At 39.5% G+C, this 13,565-nt stretch overlaps 1 pseudogene; it reads left to right on the top strand.

Annotated features, from left to right (window-relative positions):
• The window catches only part of LOC141574786 (trafficking protein particle complex subunit 9-like), a 61,373-nt pseudogene that overhangs the window by 21,069 nt on the left and 26,739 nt on the right, over window positions 1-13,565 (top strand).

Genomic DNA, 13,565 nt, shown 5'->3' on the forward strand with positions numbered 1-13,565 from the left:
GGAAATTACATTCTACAGAGAAGGCTAATTGGGTCTCTGATATATTGGATGGTTTAGCAGATGATCAAGGCTTTCAAAAGCTGACAGTTTTGTATTTTAAACTAACTACAAAGTTATCTTCTAGAAGTTGGAATTCCTAAGCTTGTGAAGTGTCCAGTAATCCAGGGGGTATGTGTCTGTGTCTGTGTGAACGTTTGTGTGTGTGATTTCAGGAAGGTAGAAATAAGTTCCATATAGCCTTCTGATACCTTTCTCCTCCAGTTCAAGGTGTAGGCATATATTTACACAAATAAATTGATATTCTTTTGTCATTTGGCATATTGGGAATAATAGGTTCTCATACTTGTTTCAGAAGGGTTGGGGAGCATGAGCTTAGAAAATGGGAGGAGAAAGAGGCCGGGAGACACTTCACATTTTGTGCAGAATATGAGAAACAGTCGCTTTACTTTTCTCTTTTCTTCTAAAGCAAACTGGCACTGAATTGTAACATACTATTACTCAGAATTGCTTTTCTGATCAGATACAAGTGCCTCAGATTTTTCAAGGCAACATGAATGATGAAATGTGTTTTAGCAGTTATCTTTAAAAGTAGTTTTATTTTTCAAGTAAAAGGCTATAGCCTGTTCTTTCTTCCAGCGGTACAAGACATTCTCATTGATCTATGTACATGATCTATGTGCTTAGATTCTTTGTTTTTTTTTTTTTTAAATGCTTGTTTCATTGTGGTTTGAATGAATGTTTAAATTTTCTGGATTTTGATGTTTAGAACATGCTGATTTATTAGAACTTTTAAAAACCTGATTGTTCTTTGGTCCTTGTTTGTTGGGGCACCCTATTGAATTCTGTTGTCTGTTAAAGAGGGAAATGCTTCCTCTAGCCTGCAGATCATTAAGTGAATGGTTTGCAGTGTGCCTTTAAAATTATTTGAATGCATTGACATGTTTGTTCAGTGAATTTTGAATTGACTCATTGTAATGAATTTGCTTTGGTTCTGTGGCTTTTGCTCCTCTCCACAAGAATTTGAATTCTCTGTTGCATTTTGTATACATGTTCTTAACAGGGGAAGAAATTTTGCATTTTTTAGAGAGCTGGGTTTCCCTATCACCTCTGAATGCCTTCTATAATTGATACAATAAAAATCTGTTATTGCAGTGCATAATTATTTCATAAACTATTTTTTGGCATAAACAGAAACAATGAGAAAGAATGATAATAAAAAATAGGAAAACCTTCCTTCCTTTGAAGAATAGAAATCAGGTGGTCAGGCTCACTCATGCTTTGTGCCTGACACACTTACTCTCATGTCATTGTGTATCATGATTTGGAGATGGAGTTGCTTCAGGTTTATAGATTTTTGTTTTAACATTTGTGTTGAATTCTTTCTCCTGGCTGATGTTTCCTCTTAGGTTTGTGGAAAGTGTAGAAGGGAAACAAATGTTTTGTTTTGTTTTCAGGATGCCTGAGTTGATGAGAAAAGTGTTGAGGGTGGGCTGAGGAAAAGAGTGTCACTCCCTCTCCTCCCGGCTGAAATTGATAAACAAAGAAATCAATTAAGTGTATCGATATTTGTCCAATAGAAGTTAGCGAGCCCAAACTGGATAGATATGCCTAATGGAAATTACTGAGTTCACCTGCAGAATTATGTGCTTTACCCAATAGAAGCAGATTAGAGCAATCAGAAAAATCAGTAATATGATGAGATTTAAAAGGAATATTATATCTTTTATTTCTGAAACTTTTCTACGGTAAGTTGTGTAGAGCTAAAATTAAGTTTCAAGCACCAAGAGTTAAGAGTGTGGGTGGTTCTGTAGGATCGTTATTCACGGATGTGCCTAGACCCTGCTAGAGTGGCTGAAGATGGCAGGAAAAACCCAGAGGCAGGATTTGTCATCCTAGGGTGTCCTCCATAATGGTTCCATGTGGGAGCCCATGATTGGGTTAACAAATTGTAACACACCCCAGCCGCCTGTGAACTTTAAGAAGAAAAAGTATGCTTAGAAACTGCTTTGCAAGCAAGCGCCTGTGCATCCTCACTCCAGTCTCCTTGCCTTAAAAAGCAGAGACAATGCTTTGCTTGCATAGTTAAGGTTTTAGATAGTACTCTGCTGGTTGCAAAGCAAGGACCATGGCCCTCAGCTATAAACGCTGGGGTTGTGTGCTGTTAGATATTCTATTATCCCCAATACAAGGACCTGGCTGGTCTGGTGGTCTGCTTTGTAATTCACAATCTAAAAATTTATCTTGTTCCCCTCACCCCATGACTTCCCTAAAGATACACAAATCCTTTGTACTCATTGTGGATTTTACAATCTCTGCCTCATCCCGTCTTTCCCGAAGTTCCTCCTTACTATCACACAACTATTAATGACTTTTTCCTTTTATTATACACAATAAATATGGGAGCATTTGAGAGGCTCGTGGAGTTGGCTCCCTACTCCCTCTCGATTTCTTGACTTTTTCCACAGAGTCTTGAATAATCATTCCGTGTCGGTAAGACTTCTGCCAGCCAGAACCCACAGTTCCAGGTGAGAAGGATGCAGGCTTTATCTCTCCTACCCGAGGGAGAGAGAGAAGAGAATTGAGATCTGCTCCCCCGTGGTCCCTTCCTGCCCCAGGGCCACTGCAGTTCACTTGCAGCCTTCTGGCCTCTGCTCAGAGGGCCTCTCTCCCAGGACTGGCTGCAGCCATTTCTTCCCTTGTCAACATTTCCTGTGCCTTTCAGAAGTTGGTCTCTTCTCTGCAGTTCAACCATGGCAGATGTGATGGTGGTCAGCATGCTGGTGGGCAGTCCTTTGGGGACTCCCAGGAGCCATGCTGATTCTCCTGAGTCTCTCAATCGGGATTACAGAACAGTCGAGCACCGAAGGAAGCCCATTCACGTGAGGTCAACAGAGCATTTCATCACTTTCGTTTTATTTTTAAATTTTCAGTGGATTAATTATTTGTAGCAAACTGTTCCAGATATTCGGCCGCCTGCTTTCCTCACCACTATTACCTTGTTGGCTCTGGTGCTTGTTTTACGAACCAGGTTTCTTCTCTGGTCATTTCTAGCAGCTGGGCTTGCCGAATCCTTGATCTGCATTTGAAGCAGAATGCTTCTTCGTGATGTGAAACTGATTTTCCTATTTCTGAATATTTCGTGTACACTCAGCAACTGTTTCAAGTGAAATGCTCTTGTCCAATTTCGGTTAACTCACATTTGCTGATCTCTTGCTTTCATGCTGAGGGCAGTTTCTTCTTCCTCTATTAAAAGTTAGCAATTTGCATTTACTATGGAAGGTACTGGCCCGAGGTGCTTTTTTTCTTAAGAGTTTTAATACAATTCACCTATTAAAATGTACAGCGGTTTTTACTCTATGCCCAGAATTGTGCATCCCATTCAATCTTAGAACATTTTCATCCCCCCAACTTGAAGCCCCGTATGTATAAGCAGTCATTCCCATCTTCCCCATCCTCCCCCAGCCCCAAGGAGCCATTCTTCTCTCCCTGTGGATTTGCCTGTGCTGGACATTTCATTTAAATCGAGTCAATTCAGGTAAGTGGAACCGTCTATTGTGACTGACTTCTTTCACACTGAGTAACGTTTTCAATGTTTGTCCACGTTGTGGCCTGGGTCAGTACTCTATGCTTTGCTATTGCTGAATAATATTCCACTGTATGGCTGGGCCCCACTGTTAACCCATTCATCAGGTGATAGGCATTTGGGTTGTTTCTGCTTTTTGGCTGTGATGAGTAGTGTCGCCGTGAACATTCCTGTAGGAGTTTTTATGTGGACATTTGTTTTCAGTTCTCTTACGTGTGTGCCCAGAGAGCAGAATTGCTGGGTCATTCAGAAACCAACTGTTCAACTCTCTGAGGACCTGCCAGGCTGTTTACCAAAGTGTTCACGCTGTGTTACGTCCTCACCAGCAATGGCTGCGCGCTCCGCTTTCTCTGTGTCCTCATTAGTGCTTGTTACGCTTTTTTTTTTTTTATAACCTATTGTTGTGAATGTGAAGCGGTTTCTCCTAGTGGTTTTGACTTGATTTCCCTTACAGCTAATGATATTGAACATCGTTTTATTGTGCTTATTGGCCATTTATATATTTTCCTTGAAAAATATCTTTTCAGATCCTTTATTCACCTTTTAATTGAGTTGCCTTTTTATTATTGAGTTGTAGGGTTTTGTTTTTTTTTTATTTGGAGATACAAATTCCTAATCAGATAAATGATTTGAAAAAATTTTCTCCTGTGTGTTGTTTTTTCACTTTCTGGTTGGTGTCCTTTGAAGCAAAGTTTTAAATTTTGATGAACTCCAATTTATCTCTGTTTTCTTTGTTCCTTGGGTTTTGGGGTTTTATTTAAAATCTGAGGTATTTTATTTAAAATTTACATATAAAATAACTTAATTCATAGGGCCGTTCTAGGAGATGGGTGCGGTTGTTGTCCCCAGTCTATGGATAGGAGGCTGAGATGCAGAAAATTTCTCTGAAATATCAGTGTCACAGCTACCCGGTGCTGTGGGAGTTCAGACCCTCATGTTTGTCACAAGCATCTGTGATCTTCACCACCATGCTCCACTACTGCCTGGAATCGTTAATGAAAACGTCTTTCCTTTTTTGATTTCTTGTTAGTTTGTTTTCTCATTGGGGACCTCATCTCCTCATTTTCCTTTCATATATCAGTGTAGATTTATTTTAGGTCTCATGTAGGCAGAAGCATTGCTATCAGTTTACTTCTTTATTACTCACTCCCCTGTGATGATTGTTGCTATTTGACCTAATCAAGTCATGCTTAAGTCTTTCCTGCTCATGACACTAAAAACAGTCATGACTTACAGAATGCTCAAAGAAGAAAGTACTTGATTGATTTTATTTTACTACCAAATCAAACCAATCAAATAAAAACCCGGTGTTGACACAGATTATAAGCCCTCCAGAATAGGGTCACTGTCTTCCTTGTGTTTCATTTGTTTGGTCACAGTGTCTGGATAGTGCCTTGCTGTCCAGCAGTTTTGTGAGGATACGGTGCTTGTGAATCATTGTAAGGACAGAATTTTGACAACAGACTATGTTGTTCATTTCACAAGGGAAAAGATAATATAGAAATATTGCTCAGATCTATTTTAAAATTAAGCTTGGAATTTTGAGAAGAATTCAAGAAACCATACAAAGATCTTTTTCACTAATTTTAGATCTATCTTAGACACATTATGGTTACATAGCAGAGTAACTTATCAAGCAGATTTGACAAGAGGAGTGTATTATTGATTTTTTGTTTTAGTTGAAATATTCTATCTGGGATAAAGTAATCAGTGCATATAAGTGAACAAATATGTTTGTATTTCTATGCAACATGGGAGCAGACTTCATGTTTCTATATAATATATATATGACTGTGTGTTTTAATCTGTCTGTCAGTGTTTTTATAGTTTTTCAGCAATGTTGTAACTTTAGAATTCTTCTAAGAAATTCACTCCCATTACTACTGCAGTTTGTACTGTGTATCCTGTCTTATGAATGGGATTCCACTGTCCCCTCAGTGAGGAATTTCCTATTCTACTGAGTTAGTAGCAGATTTAAAGGAACTGTGATTTCTAGGCCTTTGCTCTCCATCTGTTTGCAGTTGGCTGTCAATCACGATTTTCCCTTTCTTGAGTTTTCATTGTTCAATTAGAATTTTTGAAAATAACTATTAATATGTTTCACCAGTCTCCCTAGAAACTTGATGTGTTTGTGCTTTTCAGTTTTCAATTTATGAAAATTGTAAATGCACACTTGTTTTTAAGTAGTCCTTTTTCACTAGATATTTGTTTATCTCTTTATAGTTAAAATAATTTTTTTCCCAATGAATGAATCGGTGTCCATGTTTTAAAAATACCTTACTTTTTATTTTTCTTATTCTAACAGGTATATTTGTTGTACAGAATTTAGAAAATAAGGATAAACACAGTAATAACTTAAAATGGCCTCTAATCTCACCTGGAGATACAGTTGTAAGGTTTGAAATTGAGAATTACAAGTCCTCTCATGTTGTTCTTCTTTTTCAAGTACATTTTGGTTACTGAGACCCTCGAATTCCCATATGAATTGTAGCAGCAGCTAGTCAGTTACTGCAGAGGAGCCCGCTGGGATTGTGATCGAGACCACGTGAAGTATACGGATCACTCTGGGGAGCATTGCCATCCCAAGAGCGCTGTCATCTTATCCAGGAATGTGCGTCGTGTGTCTGTCCAGGTATTTAGGTCTTATTTAATTTTTTTCAACAATGCATAGAGTTTACATAGTATTATTTTATTTTATTTTTTTCCCTTTATACTGAGTACAAGTGTGCAAGGTACCGGGATCAGAATTGTATTATAGCTCCGCCACTTGCTGCCACCATGGACGCTGCGGTCTTTCTTTGCCCTCTGTAAAATCTTGCACAAAATAGGACCTAAGTAACTCTTTCTTGAATGAATGATTATATGATTGCTGAATGATGCTTGAGAGTCCTTGTGATGATATCTTTTTCCCAGACTTTCCCCTTTTCTTAACTATGCCCTTTCTCTTCCTTTCCTCCAGTCTGGGTTTCAGACTGCCTGTGGCATTGATTTTCCCTGTTTGTGGACTCTTCCTTTCACTAGTTCATGATAATGTTACATGTGGGCTGTGGAAACTTGCTAGATGTCAAGAAAGAGCAAATCCATTGCATGCTAGTATTTTTAGAGTGTGGTATTCTTTTATGGATTGAAATTAAATCAGGCTGACCCCCTGAGCCCTCCCCTGAGCTCTTTTCGCCTTCCTACAGGTGATACTGCTCTGGTTCCTGCATGTGCCCTTCCCCCAGCCTTGGTTTTGGAGTTGAGTAAGTCACCATTACTGGAGCCTTCTCTTTAAAAGATGAAGAGAACATTTACTCCTTCTCCCTGGTTGGGGACTTGGATGAGATGAGGTAACAGATAAAGAATGGAGCCCCACCTCATTCTGACCCCCGTTCTTTCCATTCCGTTCTCCAGGGGAAAAGAGTACAATTCAAAAATATAAAGATTGTGAGCTAATGAGATAGACAAGACAACCGATCATTTATTAAATGTCCTTCCATACCAGAAACAAATGTATTATACACACAAAAAGCACATAAATTACGGTAGTACTGTGGTTACAAACGTGGGTCCGAGTTGGAGTCCTGCTCTGGAGTGACCAGTCCTGTGAGATGAAGAACTGGTAGGTCGGCTTAGCCTCTCCCGGACTTGTTTTCTGTCCTGCAGAGACTGGGCTCGCTAGGCATCCCACACCCGTAGAGGTGCTGTAGGGTGTAAATGACCCGCGTGGGCAGCCCGAGTTCAGCTGCTCATTCGTCTTAAGTGCAAGATAGCATAATTTTTGCGGTGACGGCTTTATGACCGCCCCGTGTAGACTCTCAGTGCTCCGAAGGGATGCCTTGTGGTTTGGAGATGGGATTCTCACTTCTGTAAATACCCAAGGATTGTGTTATTGGGCCCTGCTGATTTGAATCTATTCTTTAGAAAGTACATATTGTAGATATATTTTTAAAGCATGCATGCTATTTTTCTTTTATTATTTATAGTTCTACCGTCTCATCTCTTGGTGTGACTTTTCATGGAATCCAGGAAACAGCCCTAAGCCAACTGCCCCTTCACACTTCTCCGTGGTGGTTTTCTTCCCTGACTAGAAGAGGGTTTTGCAGAGGAAATTTTCTTTGTTCCCCTTTTCTTGGAGTCTGTCTGTCTGCCCACCTCTCACCTGTCCAACTGTCCATTTCTCTACCCACTCATTCTTCTGACTTGTTCCAAAAAGCATTTCAGGCAGCTTACAGAAGAACAGATACCAAATAAACAGGTGAGAAAATGGGGCCAAGTTCAGACAGTGAGGCTAGGAGGCGAGCCTGTGTGAGAGTTGCAGGCATGAGACACACGCCTCTGCCCTGTTGACTTATAATATCGACAGCAAGAGTGTGCCTGAGGCTCCCAGCAGACACAGGGAAACAGGGTTTGTGGGAGATGCTCACTGGCTGTGAAATAAATAAGTGGCTGAGGAGAAGCCCAGCATTTCCAGCTACTAAGGCTTAGGAGAATATTTTGAGTGTCTTCCAAGATCAGAGTATTGCACCTTTTCTTTTTTTAGAGTTCTATGTATAGTTGGTTACATTCTATACCTGGAAATTTCTCCAAAACTGCTTCCCACATGAGTCCCATGGCTCGGGAATGGGGTGGTTCTTCTCATTGACGGGGGTTGGCCAGAAACAGAAAATGAGAGCCTCAAAGGAGCCTGGGATTTGTCAGTTATGTTTTGTCAGTGCTGTAGATTTCAGAAAATGCTTTCACCGTTTCTCTCCACCTGAGGCGGCAGCGTGCTCTCTTACCAGCATCAGGAGCTCAGAGCCACGTGATGGTGCGGGCTGACTGCACTGCCGTCAAGACAGCTGAGCTAGTCACTGCAGGCGTGGTGCTTTTAAGTAGTGCACTTCATTTTCTTTAATAGGTTTCAACAGGTAGTTAATTAACTGAGTTAATTAACATTTAATAAATATGATGCTTTGTGGAAAAGACAGTTATAGGCAGAATATAAGTTGTGAACACTTTGAAAACGGTTTCATTACTGAAATTTCAGTAGGGAAGTTTTAGTTTATCTTATTTATGCCTCTCTTTAAAAGTAACAAAGAAACAAGACAGAAAAAGCAGAGGATGATTTCTGTTCTTCCTCTCGGCTTGCAGGTGCCCTCACCTCCAGTGGCATCCATCCAGACACCAGCATTGACAATGGCCGTGTTCAGAACCGCCTCAGCCCTGAAGACACAACTGACAAATAGAAGGGGGCTGCGCCCTGTTACAGCAGGTGCTCTCACTTTGTGGGTCCTTATGTAACTGCGTGGTGTTAATCAGGATCGCCCGTTCTACATTGTGTGACGCTGCTGCGGTGTCTCCTAGTTATTGTTTCTGTAAGTACTCGTGTATTTTTTTCAATGTGTGGTACTAGACATCTAAAAATGCTTTTTTCAGATGAAAAATAATGTGTATTTAATATAAAAGTCTGAAAAAGGGGGCAAAAGGGTCTATCCTGGTCCCACTACTCAGAGGTAATAATTAACACTTTAACATCTATTTTCTGTTCTTTTCATCATTGTGTATCACCTCTGTGATAAAAACCAGCGAGCACTCTGTGCCTGTTTACTGTGTGGAGACCTCCATTTTCCATTCGGCTGATTACACGTTTTTCTACAATATTCTATCTCCCCTGGCATGATTTTTAATGACCAGTATAGCATTCTGTCTTGTGGAGGCATCGTCCATTTTACTTCGGACTTAAATAAACTTTTAAATTCCAGGTATACTTAACTGAAGTACTGAGAAGAGAACTGTGGTGGTACCAAAAGGCCCCTACATCCCTTCCCCTTTTTTCCTGAGAGTAAAACCTATTGAGAATGTGGTGTATATATTTCATGACCTTTATGCCTATGTCATATATATATACACATTCATACATACACGTATATCAGAAATCTATGTATATGTGTGTGTATATATGCTTTATTGAAAAATAAGGCCATACTATATGTTTTCTGCAGCTCGCTTTATTCACTCAGGTGTATATCATAGACGTCCTCCCACTCCAGACTCACCCGGTCCTTTCAGATAGAGTAGAGGGGTCTCCTGATGTGCAGGTTTGGTCTCTTGTACAAGGACACATTTGGTGGGAGAGTACTGTGGACAAGGCCTTGGACCACGGTGAAACGCCGGACCCTTAGTGCCCACAGCTCGCCTTGATTTACCGCATCATTGTCTTGATGCTGGATACTTAAGTTTTCTCCATTTTCCACTGTCAGAAAGGGTGTTTGACTGGCATCCTTCTAGTACAAACATTCCTGTGATCTTGGATGAGTATTCCTTTAGTTAAGGTTTCTGGAAATTTAGTCCCTGGATGTGACTATTACATACATCACAGGCTCCTTTCAAGTGACTCTAGAAATTCCTTCTCCTGCGGGGAATGAAAAGATGTAGAACAACTTATGTAACCAATTCTCTATCACTGGATATGATTTCACTTCAGCTTTTCTTCCCACCATTGTAAAAAGTGCTGTGCAAATGCTCTGATGAGTACATCTTTTTGAACTGATTTTTTTTCTAAACAAAATGATTCCTAAAAGTGGAGTTCAGTGTGTGTGTTCACACGTTTTTCAGAGTTTACATATCCATTGACATGTCGTCCTCCAAAAAGATCGCTCACAGTTTGTTCTCTCAAAGATGGATACTAGCTAGAATACCTTTTAAAAGTATTTGCCAATATGATGAGCAAAAGTGCTTTTTCATTGTTTTAGTTTGCACTTGATGACCAGTGAGGTATTGAGCATTTTTCACTCATTATCCATCTGACTTTTAAAAAGTGAATGATCCCTTTTGTCCTTTGCACAAATTTAAGTGAGGGAGCTTCTTGTTGCTTTGTGACAGCTCTTTGTATGTTATGAACATTAACCCCTTGTCTTCATCAACATGTATCTCAGAGCTTTTCCTTGTCATATCTTGCCTTTCATTTTGTTCAGTAGGTTTATTTTTGTTGTGGCCCAAAATAATCTTAAGATAGTAAATGTCTTCTTTTTGGGTTTTATCCTTGATTTTATTCTTAGAAATACTTTCTTATAATGGTAAATATCTCTTCTGTAGGTTTTTTTAATCTCTAAGATGGAGATGATAATAGTACTTGTTATAGAGAGGAGAAGTTGAATTAATATGAGCAAAGAGTTGTATTTGCTGTTATTAGTACTTTCTAATATTTACATCACTATCTGTAATTTTTCTTGTGGTCATTATGACTGGAATAGAATTTGTTTTTTCCAGGTGATTCTCTGATTGTCCCAAGACAATTATTGAATTCATACTTTGCTATTTGATTTGAAATCCCACCTGTAAAAAATACTTATGTACACTAGAGTCTCTTTTGGAGCTCATGGTTTATTTCTGTCAATCTTACTTTCTTACTCCAGCACTATATCTAACATATTGTAAAAATTTATTTAATATCTGACAGTGTGATTTTTTTTTTTGATTCTTTTTTCCATCCCTAATTTTCTTTGCTAGTATTATGACTTTATTATTCCTAAAGAATTCTAAAATATATTTTTCAAGTTAAAAAAAAACAGATAAGAGTTGTCATGGGATTTTTTTAGTAAGTTTTGAATTATATTTAGGAGAACGTACATCTTTACAAAACTGCTTTCCCCCATACAATATGTTGATGTCTCTACTTTCACACCTCTTACTTTACCACTCAGTACAGTCCTGTACTTTCTCCATGTACAACATGGACATTGTTTTTGAGTTTATTCCAGATTATTGTTGATGTTTTTGTTAATTTTGGAAGTGAAAATATTTTGCTATTATATTTTTTATCTGTTCAAACTGACTCCTAGGAAGGCAGATTCGGTTTGTAAATACTCACTTTGTAACTTGTCATTTAAAATTGTAAGTATTAAGTACTTGTTACAGAATCCTTTCTTTTCTGTTTTTAAAAATTTGTTTCCAAGATTCTCAAAATGGTCATAGCTAAGTAGTATAGGTGGGGAGACAGATGGAGAGAGGTAGTGTGGCTCATGTACAAACTCTGAGCACTTTCATGGCTGCCTTTATGCTGGAAAAGCCACTGAAGAGCCCAGGTCAGACGAGGGGTGGCTTTGTATGCACTTGAAAGCCAGCTTTCCTGCCTGTATGGTGAAGCCTGGTGGGCGAGGCAGGTAGATGATCAAGGTCGAATGGAGGTTATTTGCTGCACAGAGTGCTGTGTCTGAGAACTGGAGACCATCGCCATGGGAAATGCTTGGTGCCAGGAACACTGCAGGGGAGCTGGGGAGCCTGTGTGTTAAGGATTTTCCAGCCCTGGGAGTAGGAAGATCAGACTCTGCATTCAGATCTGAGTTTGAATTCATCCTCTTTAGTTTACTGGTCCTCTGACTTTTGTCAAGTTATATACCCGCTTTCAATTCCTGTTTTCTTGTCTCTCAAGACAGGAGAATTATGGCCTGCTGCTAGAGAGTTTGATCAGTGTAAATAACTTGTGTCTATAAGATGCCACGTACAGTCACAATCTCAGTGAGAAGTGGGCTGTCACCTCTTCTTCTGCAACTCACTGCTTGACAAGACATGGGGGAAAGCCAGTCCCTAATTTGTGTGTGATGCAAGTAGGAAAAAAATTAATGCCTTGCCTTTCCCTAGCAGTATTCTTACTCCTTTGCTTCATTTACTTCTTTCCTCCTTTCCTTTCCCCTCCTCCACCAAAAGAGCCTGAGACTGTCTCAGAACACTAGATTTAAATTAGTTTAAAGGTTGTCTCATCCTCATGAAATGATAGTAACTTAAAAAAAATCTGTACACAGCCCAGAATTCATTGTATTTGATTTACACACACACACGCACACACACACACACACACACACACACACACACACACACACACACACAATCAGGCTACCTCCCACTTGCTGAGGGAGAGGGACCACTTTTTCTGAGTTTTCATTCACTGAGCGTGAGAGCAAAGTCTCTTACGCAGACTTTCACCAGCCTTCATGCATGGTGTTTTTAATTGGATTTCTGCTTTGTGGCCATAGATATAGTCTCCTAATAGAAGAGAGAAAGTGGAAACAGACATTCTGCTGAGACATTGGTGTCATTATATTTGAGTTGGAAAGGACTTAAGACAGCATAGAGTTGTAACTTTTATGGGTGAGAATCCATGATGGTGTAACTTGGACAAGAACCTGGGTCTTCTGACATCTTGTCCACATGGGTGAAGAGGCAACTGGGCAGGGGATGGCAGGGATCCTTCTTGCTTGAGTTCCAGGGTCTTGCTAGTTTTCATTGCTCAGCTGCCTTTAGTTTATGTCCATGTGGCCTCTCATGGGAAGGTCACTCTATCCTGATAGATTGAGTTTCTTATCAGCAAAAGCTCTGGACCCACTCATATTTCACAGAATTTTCTGCTGACCTGCTGACACTTTATATAAATGAGACCTAAGAAACTACTGAATATAAAATCCTTATTGTTATCATTTGCCCTCGAGTTCCATAGGAATGGGGTGCTGTCTCAGGCTGTCTAAAGCTAGATCTGAACAAAGATATGGTGATAGGCTGTGCTGCTGGACCTCCACAGTCGAAGGAGATTTCCACCTTAGTTTTTAGAATCAGGCAGATGAGTTCAAATCTTGCCTTTACCAGTTATTATCTTTGTGACTTGGGGGAGAAACTCTACTCTTTTTGTCCAATTCTCTTTATCTGTAAATAAGTTCAGTATTTATTTATGGTTTCCCTTTTGTAATTGAATGAGCTAATTCCCTCATTTATACCTAAAATAGTGATCGCGTGTTTCTATGCTGGTGTCTTGGTAGTTGATTACTATGGGACTCGGCAGTGAGAATGGGGGTGGGGGACCCCTGGATCATAGAGCTTATATTCCAGTATATGCTTGTAAAAGACTGGATGTGCAGTGGAATTTTAGTAAATATCCACTTCTTTCCTAATCTGCATTGATTGTGTATATATCTTTATACGAATATATGAACAATTTTTATTGCAATTTAAATATCTTTGTAGTATTTAC

The sequence above is a fragment of the Camelus bactrianus genome, chromosome 23 (assembly GCF_048773025.1).
Source record: "Camelus bactrianus isolate YW-2024 breed Bactrian camel chromosome 23, ASM4877302v1, whole genome shotgun sequence".
In the NCBI taxonomy this organism is placed as follows: Eukaryota; Metazoa; Chordata; class Mammalia; order Artiodactyla; family Camelidae; genus Camelus; species Camelus bactrianus.